Genomic DNA, 11143 nt, shown 5'->3' with positions numbered 1-11143 from the left:
CTTACATCAATGTTGAGTGAGGGGCTAGTTCCATGATGAGTGGAATCATACTCAGTTTGCCCTTTTGTGGCTGGCTTATTTCACTTAGCATAACGTCTTCAAGTTTCATCCATGTTGTAGCAGGTGAAGAATTTCCTTGTTTTTTAAGACTAAATAGTATTTTGTTTATCCATTCATCCATTGATGGACATTTGGGTTACTCCCATATTTTGACTACTGTAAATAATAATATTAAGAACATGAGTGTACAAATATCTATTCAACTCCCTGCCTTCAATTCTTTTGGGTAGGTACTTAGAAGTGGAACTGCCAAATCAATGGTAACCCTGTTACAGTGGGAAGCTAGTGAGGTATGAGCACGGCAGGAGAGGGCCTCAGCCCCTGCAACACACACACCAGGAGTGTTGGGCAACATCCTTAACTGTTTCTGTAAAGTAATAATTGGTTACAGCTCATGCCAGAGAAAGGCAGTCTCCTAACAGAAAACACTTGAAACTGATCAGCAACTTCCCCATAAGATCTCAGGAGTGAGAAGAAGTCATGCAAGATCCTGGAAGCATGCCAACCTATAAAACCCCAAGTCAAGAGGTCACGCTGCCTGCTTGGCCTTCTTCCAAGTGTACTGTCCTTCCTTTCTTTACTGCGTTAAAGCTTTTTAATAAACTTTCACTCTGGCACTAAAACTTGCTTCAGTCTCTCCTTCTGCCTTATGCCCTTCAAATTCTTTCTTCTGCGGTGGCAAGAATTGAGGTTGCTGCAGACCCATATGGATTAGCTACCAGTAACAATCCTATTTTCAGTTTTTTGAGGAAGATAATACTTTTCATAAAGGTATAATTTTCAGATTACAGCTACTGTGAAATAATGTACTACCGTTAGAATATTCATGTTTCCTCACCATTACTTTCCAGCAGCCTGCCAAGTTTGCGAATAAAAACTCTAGCAGATATTTTGTTACCATGGATATGAGGAGCACAGGACTTTATAGAGTAGAACCAGGCTCTGGGGACAATCTGCCACTCGATGAATACATGAACACTCATTAAGAAAACCTAATATGGTGATTGAGAAATTGCCTCTGCCTTCTCTATTAAAATGTACACTCGTTAGTCTAGTCTGTTTTGTTTCGGGACTATACAATGTTAACTGCTGATGGTTTTCCCATGTGCTCTCAGCAGGGTCAAGTGAGATGACAAAGAAGAAAACTCCTAAATCCCAGTGAGAGCCACTGATATTTAAATAAAATAAGGCTGGGCACAGTAGCTTACATTTATGATCCAAACGCTTTGCAAGGCTGAGGCAGGAGGATAGATTGAGGCCAGGAGTTCAAGACCACCGTGGGCAACTTAGTGAGACCTCATCTCTACAAAAAAAAAAAAAAAAAAAAAGAAAGAAAAAAACCCCAACCAAATAAACTCCCCAAACCCCAACCTTTATTTCTTTTTTTTTTTTTTTTTTTTTTTTGAGACGGAGTCTCGCTCTGTTGCCCAGGCTGGAGTGCAGTGGCCGGATCTCAGCTCACTGCAAGCTCCGCCTCCCGGGTTTACGCCATTCTCCTGCCTCAGCCTCCCGAGTAGCTGGGACTACAGGCGCCCGCCACCTCGCCCGGCTAGTTTTTTGTATTTTTAGTAGAGACGGGGTTTCACCATGTTAGCCAGGATGGTCTCGATCTCCTGACCTTGTGATCCGCCCGTCTCGGCCTCCCAAAGTGCTGGGATTACAGGCTTGAGCCACCGCACCCGGCCCCAACCTTTATTTCTAACAATTACATAGGTAATGAAGCTTCACTGTAGAATAATAAAAAAATATATAGATACATAAATTTAAGACAATTAAAATAATCTATAATCCCACCTACTTTTTGTTAAATTTAGATTATTTTCTAGGCATAAATATATTTAGTGTGAATTTTAATTATAAAACAGAGCCATACTCTATTGTTTTGTAACTTTCCCCTCAATTAATATATTGTGCACATATTTCCATGTCATATCTGTTAAAATAAAGTATATTTAAAATTACAAAATATCCATTGATGTATATATTTATTCAATGTTTTGCTGTTAGACTCTTTTATTTGAAATTTTATCTTGCCAATATGGCAATGAATGTTTTACTAGCTATATTTTTAAGTTCATCTTTATTTTTAATGATAAATTTAAAAAATAATATGGCTGGAGGTTGAGGTGAGACAACTGCTTGAAACCATGAGTTTGGACCAGCCTGAGCAACATAGTGAGACTCCATCTATAATAATAATAATAATAATAATAATAATATGGCTTCATCAAATGGTATACATAGATTCTTATATCTTTCCAAAAGAGAAAACATTTACATACTTTTTAACGTTTACAAGTATATACATTTATTATTATAAGTTCAAATAATACAAAAAGGAATAAAAAAGAAAGTTAAAATTGTTTCTGGTTCTCAAGATAATTGTTAATAATTTAATGAACATTCTTTTAGATTTTGAGTGCATATATACAAATGTGCGTGTTTATTTTTTAACTTAGAGAGTGGACTTTTTCATGTCATTAAATATTATTTTACAGTATCATTTTTGATACTGTATCATTTTTGATGGTTTCAAACTAGTCTGCATTTGTGTTACCCAAGTCAATCCCAGTTTCTGTAGCTTTGCCAAGGAAAGCTGGCCTACCCAGAACCCCTGCCAAAAGGGCAGGGCTCCCTTCCTCTCCTGCTCCCTCTCTGTCAGCCACCAGCTGATTGGAATGAGACTAGGTATAGGACACATGCACAATCACTGGATTGTCAGGGTGCCCAGTGCAAAGTCTCTGTGCAGACTGGAAAGATCTAGACCTACAATGACCTCATTGTTAGATTTGAGCTGGGAAATAACCAGAAAGTTAAACAGTTCATAGTGGATTCACAGCTTAAAGATGCATGGGGAAATGGCAAGAGGTGCCTTGAAAGGTCATAATGTCACTGAAATGCCAGGGGTTCAGTCTAAGTCACCTTTCTCACAGCACAGAAAACCAATCACTGAGACAACCAGTATTGCCAAGGAAGAAGAATTTTTATTTGGATCTTGTTAGCTGGAGAGAGGAGAGATCAGTCTCAAGTCCATCTCTTCCAACCAAATAAAACTGAGGATTGATACAGTGGTTATATAGCAGAGTATGAAGGTAGCTATGTAGGGGAAGACAGAAATCATGGAGGGGTAAGGAAACAATCATGATGGATGAGGTGTCTGGCATCTTCATTGTCTGGATGCAGTGATCTGATGAGTTTCAGTTTCTTACCTGAGAGTCAGTTTCCTGAGGAAGGAACTCAGATAAAACAATGTAAGTTTCAAGTTTTAAGGTCAAGGAGAGTCCATTTCTGTTTATTTAAAAAACCATAATCATCAGTTCTATGGGACAATTGGGCCAGTATCAATAAAAAGGTCAGTCAACATTATGGGAACACAAGAAGTATAAGTAAGATAAGCCATGAGGTTGATACAAATATATACCATGAAGAGTAGTATTTTAGGGTATAGGCTTTGGAGTCAGATGAGCATTTGAATATTGATACTTCCCCTTTAATGCTTTGTGACTTGGATTGATTAATCTTCTGAGCCATAGTTTCCTTATCAGTAATACATGGATAATTCTGTGTCTGTTACTGAGTTGTTGAAAGAATTTATTGAGATAATATAGGCAAAATTTTTAGCACAGTCCCAGACACATAGAAACACTAAACAAAAACAGTTATTATTATAGCTATTTCTTCCCAAATGTACCTTATGTTTGATCCTGTACTATCTTTTGAATCTCCTGGCATATATCAATTTATGAATATGTAATGTGGGGGCCATAGGCTCTTGGCCCCCTAAAGGTTCACTGAAAATCACTAACATGAGGCAGATTGCTCAGAAGGAGAAAAGGCATACAAATTTATTTGCCGTGTATACATGAGAGCCTTCAGAATGAAGACCCAGCTACTCAATGTGGTACAGAAGCTTATAAACCATCTTGAGGTTACAGAAAGAATGAGGGCTTGGATCCTGGTAAAACAGGTTATAGAAGAGGGGGAAGGAATTCTATTAAGGGGCAATGCAGGATTAACTTGTAAATAGTTCTGTTTGGAATTGAAATGATAAAAGGGTCTGCTCAGATGGGGTTATATCTTGGTAAGAAAAAACAGTTGTTCTTGGTGGGTCTGGATCTTAGGCAGCTAAAGAAACTTCAGCTTCTTGGAGGGGTGCAGGGAAGGTCAGAGAGACCTTGACGTTTCTTCAGCTCAGGATGGCAAAACATCATATTCTTGGGTATTGGTTTTTGAGCCCCAACAGTAATCAATAATTGTATGTTGAGTTCCAGGAAGTTTTCTTGTATTTAAGTCTGGATTTTTTATTGACCAAACTTCTGAAATAGCTGAATCAATTTTCTAATCCACATTTTTTTTCTATCTTTAACGATAAAAGGAGATTCTACCTAGACTGCTTGTTTAATTTTGGGGATATAAAACTTAAGTTTTCTTTTTTTTAAGTATCCTGAAGTCTTGAATGGTTGTAAGACTCACACAATAAAAAGGAGTATTAGCATTTAAATATCAGTTGGCAACTGAGTAGGCGGTACTCTCATAGAGCTCGAGGTTTCTTACCTTTTTCTCTTAGAAAGTAAGTACTTTTCTTAGTAAGAATTTTCTCTTGCTGGAGTGGTACAAAGGGCGGTGGGTGGATTCAATTTCAGTCATGTCAACTTTCTTTCTATTTCCCTCCTCTCCCTACAGATAATTAAGGACTACGTGGTGTGTATAAATAGCTTCAGTGGAGAACATCCTCTTATCTTTGCCCCTCTCATCACCAAGCAGGGCCCCTAACTGATGTTGCAATTAGAGTACTGATTTAGCTCTGAGAGACACATTGCAAATGATCTGCTGAGGAGGATGGTATTTATATCAGTACTGACTGATGAAGACTTTGTCAACTGTACCTTTGGCAGATCATCTGATGGCATGCCCCTGGGTTAATCTACTTCTCATTATAAACGATGACCCATGATGATGTGTTTTCTGAACCACTCATCTTGCACAGAGTGCCACGATGTGGAACAGCCCTATGTAAATTCTGATAATTAAGGAAATAATCCAAAGTATAGGGGTCAATGAAAAAACTATAGAGGTCAAGACATTTGGTGAGTTACTAGGGCACAGTAATTTGATTTTGATTTGAAGGAATTCACACTTCTGTATTGCAGGTTTAATTGTCTATTTTGACATAGAGAAAGGAAATAAAAATATACTACTTATGTTTCCCATAGAAAGACTGGGCAATTTGGTCTGTGGCCATACCACTCTGAACGCACCCAATCTCGTCTGATCTTGGAAGCTAAGTACGGTTGGGCCTGGTTAGTACTTGAATGGGAGACCACATGGGAATACCGGGTGCTGTAAGAAAGATTGGGCAATTTGAAGTTGACTTTTTTCATTTCGTAGATGCTGTGAGTACTTCAAAACCACAACATATTCTCGGGTCAAGTAAGTAATATGGAATCAGAAGTGCAAAGATTGTTTTGATTATTTGACTAAAGTTAAAAGCCAGTGATTTAGTACGTCTATTAAAATAGACAAATATGCATATTATAATTGTGTATTATATTTATCACATAGCAATTATATTTTATAGAATATAATTATAATTTATATAATATTTAAAAATTTTCTCCTTTGTGAAAGTAGAAATGTAGTGGAAACAGTGATAGGGAGTTGAGCTAATTCTTATCCTCACTTTGTCCTGAATGGCTAGAAGGTTGATATTACAGTCCATTAGCATAAAGATTCATCTCTGCCCTCTTCTTTGATATGGAGTGTTGATATTTGTAATCTTTTGGGAGAGATTTGCAAACATAGTGGCATGCCCCTCCTGATCCTTTTTTTACTCCTAAACAGATTACCATTTCTAAGCCTTTCCTACCTAAAAATCTTTCTATTGACCAAGTGTGCACAAGGAGTCCAGATAATATTGCAACATAGAAAATCATCACTCAGGCTGGGCATGGTGGCTTACTGGGCATGGTGGCTCACTCCTGTAATCACAGCACTTTGGGAGGCTGAGTCGGGTGGATTCCTTGAATATAGGAGTTTCAGACCAGCCTGGGCAACATGGGGAAATGCCCATTTCTACAAAAAATACAAAAATTAGTCTGTGGTGGCATGTGCCTGTAGTCCCAGTGACTCAGGAGGCTGAGGCAGGAAGATAGCTTGAGCCCGGGAGGCAGAGGTTGCAGTGAGCCAAGATCACACCACCATCCTCTAGCCTGGGCCACAGAGTGAAATCCTGTCTCAACAATAACAAAAACAACAAAAAACCAAGAAAAGAAAATCATTGCTCAGTACATACTGAGCCATCCCTCTGGTGTGCACAAGGGCACTCTTCTTCCTCTCCTTCCCCCAGTGTCTTAGGATGCTACCTCTTTCTCTCCACTTTGGCTCCAGTGCTCAGCCAACCAGATCAGTCCTGTTGAAACTGAAGATGAGGGACATACAGGAAATCCTTATTTTTGAGAAAAGGGTAGAATGAAAATGGTACCTTCTGGTCCTGTCTCAGAGTGAAGTAGCTACCAAACTAACTTCTTTCACTAGTTTCGAGAAGTGAAGCCAGCTGGACTTCCTGGGTTGAGGGGGGACTTGAAGAACTTTTCTGTCTAGTTAAAAGGATTGTAAACACACCAATCAGCACCCTGTGTCTAGCTAAAAGTTTGTAAATGCACCAATCAGCACTCTGTAAAAATGCACCAATCAGCGCTCTGTGTCTAGCTAAAGGTTTGTAAACAGACCAATCAGCACTCTGTAAAATGGACCAATCAGCGCTCTGTAAAATGGACTAATTAACAGGATGTCAGAGGGGCCAAATAAGGGAATAAAAGCTGGCCACCGGAGCCAGCAGCGGCAACCTACTCAGGTCCCCTTCCATGCTGTGGAAGCTTTGTTCTTTCACTCTTCACAGTAAATCTTGCTGCTGCTCACTCTTTGGGTCCACACTACCTTTATGAGCTGTAATACTCACTGTGAAGCTTTGCAGCTTCACTCCTGAAGTCAGCGAGACCACGAACCCACCAGGAGGAACAAACAACTCTGGATGTGCCACCTTTAAGAGCTGTAACACTCACTGCAAAGGTTTGCGGCTTCACTCCTGAAGTCAGTGAGACCGTGAACCCATCAGAAGAAGAAACTCCGGACATATCTGAACATCTGAAGGAACAAACTCCGGACACACCATCTTTAAGAACTGTAATACCGTGAGGGTCTGCAGCTTCATTTTTGAAGTAAGCAAGACTAAGAACCCACCGGAAGGAACCAATTCTGGACACAGTTTGGCCCATTCCTTAAGACTTTTGTGCTATGTTGTTTCCTTATTTTCTGTTATCATAGACCCACTGTGTTGTTCTAACTTGGATGAAGAGATTGGAAAACTTTGGATTACTGTACAATCAAGGCCTTTCCCATCTTTTATAAATATCTGGACCCCTCCTTCCTTTGTGACTAGTGGCTCTGGGCAAAACACAATCTGTATACTCATCTCAAAAATGTCAGATGTAGCCCCTGGGAGGATAAAAAAGACAGCAGGAAATCAATATGTGCTGTAGGACAAAATAGATGAAGGACTCTCAAAGCTGAAAAATAAGAAAAACACAGACCAATTAAAAAATGGGCAAACAACTCAAAAAGAAACTTAAATATAAAAATGCCCGATAAGCATTTGAAAAGATATTCAGCATCATTAGGAAAATGCAAATTAAAACCACAAAGAGATACCACTAAACCCAAAATAGAGTGGCTTAAAAAATTTTTTTAACCCAAGTGCTGGCCAGGCACAGTGGCTCACGCCAGTAATCCCAGCACTTTGAGAGGCTGAGGCAGGCAGATCACATGAGGCCAGGAGTTTGAGACCAGCCTGGCCAACATGGTGAAACTCTGTCTCAACTGAAAATACAAAAATTAGCCGGGCATGATGGCAGGTGCCTGTATTCCCAGCTACTTGGGAGACTGAGGTGGGAGAATCACTTGAACCCAGGAGGCAGAGGTTGTAGTGCACCGAGATTGCATCATTGCACTTAGCCTGGGCAACAAAGTGAGACTGTCTCAAAAAAAAAAAAAAAAATTCCAAGTGCTCTTGAAGATGCAGAGGAACTCTCTAATTTTTTTTTTTTTTCTTTTTTCCTGAGATGGAGTCTCACTTTTATTGCCCAGGCTGGAGTGCAGTGGCCCGATTTCGGCTCACTGCAACCTCCACCTCCCAGGTTCAAGCAATTCTCCTACCTCAGTTTCCCGAGTAGCTGGGATTACAGGCATGCGCCACCATACCCAGCTAAGTTTTACATTTTTCATAGAGATGGGGCTTCACCATGTTGACCAGGCTGTTCTTGAACTCCTGACCTCAAGTGATCTGCCCAACTTGGCCACCCAAAGTGCTGCGATGACAGATGTAAGCTGAGAGGAGCCGGGCACATTCCTCAGCCCCGGGCTCAAAACAAACAAGCCCAATACAAACACATCCCATCCTCCCATCCCACCACATATCGCCATATATCTCTCAAACTTCCTGAGCCCAGTACAAACACATCCCATCCTCCCATCCCACCACATATCGCCATATATCTCTCAAACTTCCTGAGCCCAGTACAAACACCACCTGGAAAAGTCTCCGATAAGGAGGCAGCCGTTCAAAGTTTTACTGAAAGCGCGGGAACCAAAAGAATTCCTTTGTTCCCCTGTAACTTTCGGGCTATAAAAAGCAAACACTCGCATTGTTCGGGGCCCTCTTGTATGCTGTGTAATGGAGGGACCAAGTTCGAACTTGTCATAAAGATCCTTGCCGCTTGGCTTTGACTCTGGACTCTGGTGGTCTTCTTTGGGGAATAGAGGGTCTGGGCATAACAGTTTCATTTATATGATATTCTGGAAAAGGCAAAGCTGGAGGAATAGAAAACACATGGTAGTTTTCAGGGATTGGAGGTGAGGGAAGGAGCTGACAACAAAGGGTTGTAAGGAATTTTTAGGGATAATCGAAATGCTCTATATCTTCATGTTTCTGCCTACGTGATTGTACCTGTCAGAAATTACAGAACTATACACTACAAAGGCTAAAAACTTAATACATGTAAATTATGTAGAATAGAAAACAAAATAAAAGTTATTGATAATGGCAAGTTGCTTCTTTGAGAAAACTGACAAAATAAGACACATCTCTGGTAATATTAGCCAAGGTTGCCAAAATGAAACAGGGAGAGAGGGTGGGACATATGGGACAAGGGGCCCATCCAAAGCAGCTTCTCTTCTGCTAGAACCCTAGGTTCAGGACTGTAGAGGGAAGGGGCAGTGAGTGAAGGCTGGAGAAATAACACTTGTGAGGTGAGATTAAAACATCTAAGGTCAGTTTCCCTGCTAATGAGGAGGCAAAAGGGTGATTTAACAGCAGTCTTTGAGATTTTATGCCTCCTTGACAGTTTGATTATGGTTCAATTTAGCAAGAATGACAGCTTAAATAATCTTTAGCATATTATAATGGAGTTGCGTCTATGGAATTATATGGCTTATCTGAAAGGTAAAGCACTTGTAGTGCCTTGTAAAATGAAAATGCAGCATGCGGAGGCTTGCATTGTGAATTTTATCTCCAGATCGACTGCAAGAACAAACCAGCAATCCCAAGAGGAACCACAGACCCTCTGAAAGAAGTGAATTGCTTCTGCAGGACCCGGGAGACACCCCAAATACTGTGACTGCCCCAACTGTGGAAGTGGGAAAGGGAGACCCTCCTCTCCTGAACACATGCCCGCTGGAGAAACTGAAGGTCTGTTTGCGGGGGAAGCTTCTGACTTTACCTGGACCTGAGTCAAGTTAGAGAGCTGAGCAAAATACATGGGTAGAGGAAGCAGCAGAAAGGCCCTGGGAGCTTGCTGGGTCCCCAAACAGCCCATTCCTGCCTGACACCACAGGGATCCATCCAGAGGGTGGCCAGAGGAGCAGGGGGAAAACTCCACAGGCAGAAGGAATTCTCTAGCTGAACTTTGCAACAATTTAAACAGGGCAAGAAGCCTCCTGGCCAGATCTAAGGGGAGGGGGTGAATCAGGTGTTCAGACTTCACAGGTAAGGGAAAAACTAAAGCTTTTTTCTGTTGCAGCTGAGAGGCAGATAACCTCGGGCAAGTTTTCAAGCCTGTCTCACCCTCCACCTGGAAACAGACTTGGGCTGTCGTGGGAGGCACAGTGGGAGTGAGACTGGTACTTCGGTTTGCATGGGAGCTGGTGAGGCCTGTGACTACCAGGCTTTCTCCTGCTTTCCTGACAACCTGCATGACTCAGAAGAGGCAGCCATAATCCTCCTAGGTACACAGCTCCAGTGACCTGGGAATCTCACCCCCATCCCCCACAGCAGCCGCAGCAAGACCCGCCCAAGGAGAGTCCAGCCTCAGACACACCTAGCCCTGCCCCCACCTGATGGTCCTTCCCTATCCACCCTGGTAGTGGAAGACAAAGGGCATATAATATTGGCAGTTCAAGGGCCTCAGCCACTGCTGGTCCCTCTCCATACTACTACAACTGATGCTTTCTGGAAAGTGCCACCTCCTGACAGGAGGCCAACCGCACAAAAATAGAGCATTAAACCACAAAGCTAAGGACCCTCATGGAGTTCATTGCACTCTCCGTCACCTCCACTGGAACAGGCGCTGGTATCCACAGTTAAGTGACCCACAGATGGCTCACATCATAGGACTCTGTGCAGAAAACTCCCAGTACCACCCCAGAGCCGGGTAGACTCACTGGGTGGCTAGACCCAGCAGAGAGACAACAATCACTGCAGTTCAGCTCACAGGAAGCCACATCCATAGGAAAAGGGGGAGAGTACTACATAAAGGGAACATCCCATGGGACAAAAGAATCTGAACAACAGCCTTCAGTCCTAGATCTTCCTTCTGACACAGCCTACCAAAATGAGAAGGAACCAGAAAACCAACTCTAGTAATATGACAAAACAAGGATCTTCGACACCGCTGCCCCAAAAATCATACTACTTCACCAGCAATGGATCCAACTAAGAAGAAATTCCTGATTTACCTAAAAAATAATTCAGGAGGTTAGTTATTAAGCTGATCAGGGAAGGACCAGAGAAAGGCAAAGCCTGATGCAAGGA

At 41.6% G+C, this 11143-nt stretch overlaps 1 pseudogene; it reads left to right on the top strand.

Moving 5' to 3' along the window:
• The first annotated feature begins 5290 nt into the window (after positions 1 to 5290).
• LOC126931822 (uncharacterized) lies at positions 5291 to 5409 on the top strand (annotated as a pseudogene).
• The last annotated feature ends 5734 nt before the right edge of the window (positions 5410 to 11143 follow it).

The sequence above is a fragment of the Macaca thibetana genome, chromosome 11, assembly GCF_024542745.1.
Source record: "Macaca thibetana thibetana isolate TM-01 chromosome 11, ASM2454274v1, whole genome shotgun sequence".
In the NCBI taxonomy this organism is placed as follows: domain Eukaryota; kingdom Metazoa; phylum Chordata; class Mammalia; order Primates; family Cercopithecidae; genus Macaca; species Macaca thibetana.
Note: the sequence above shows the minus strand (reverse complement) of the source record. Positions and strands in the feature narration are given on the sequence as shown.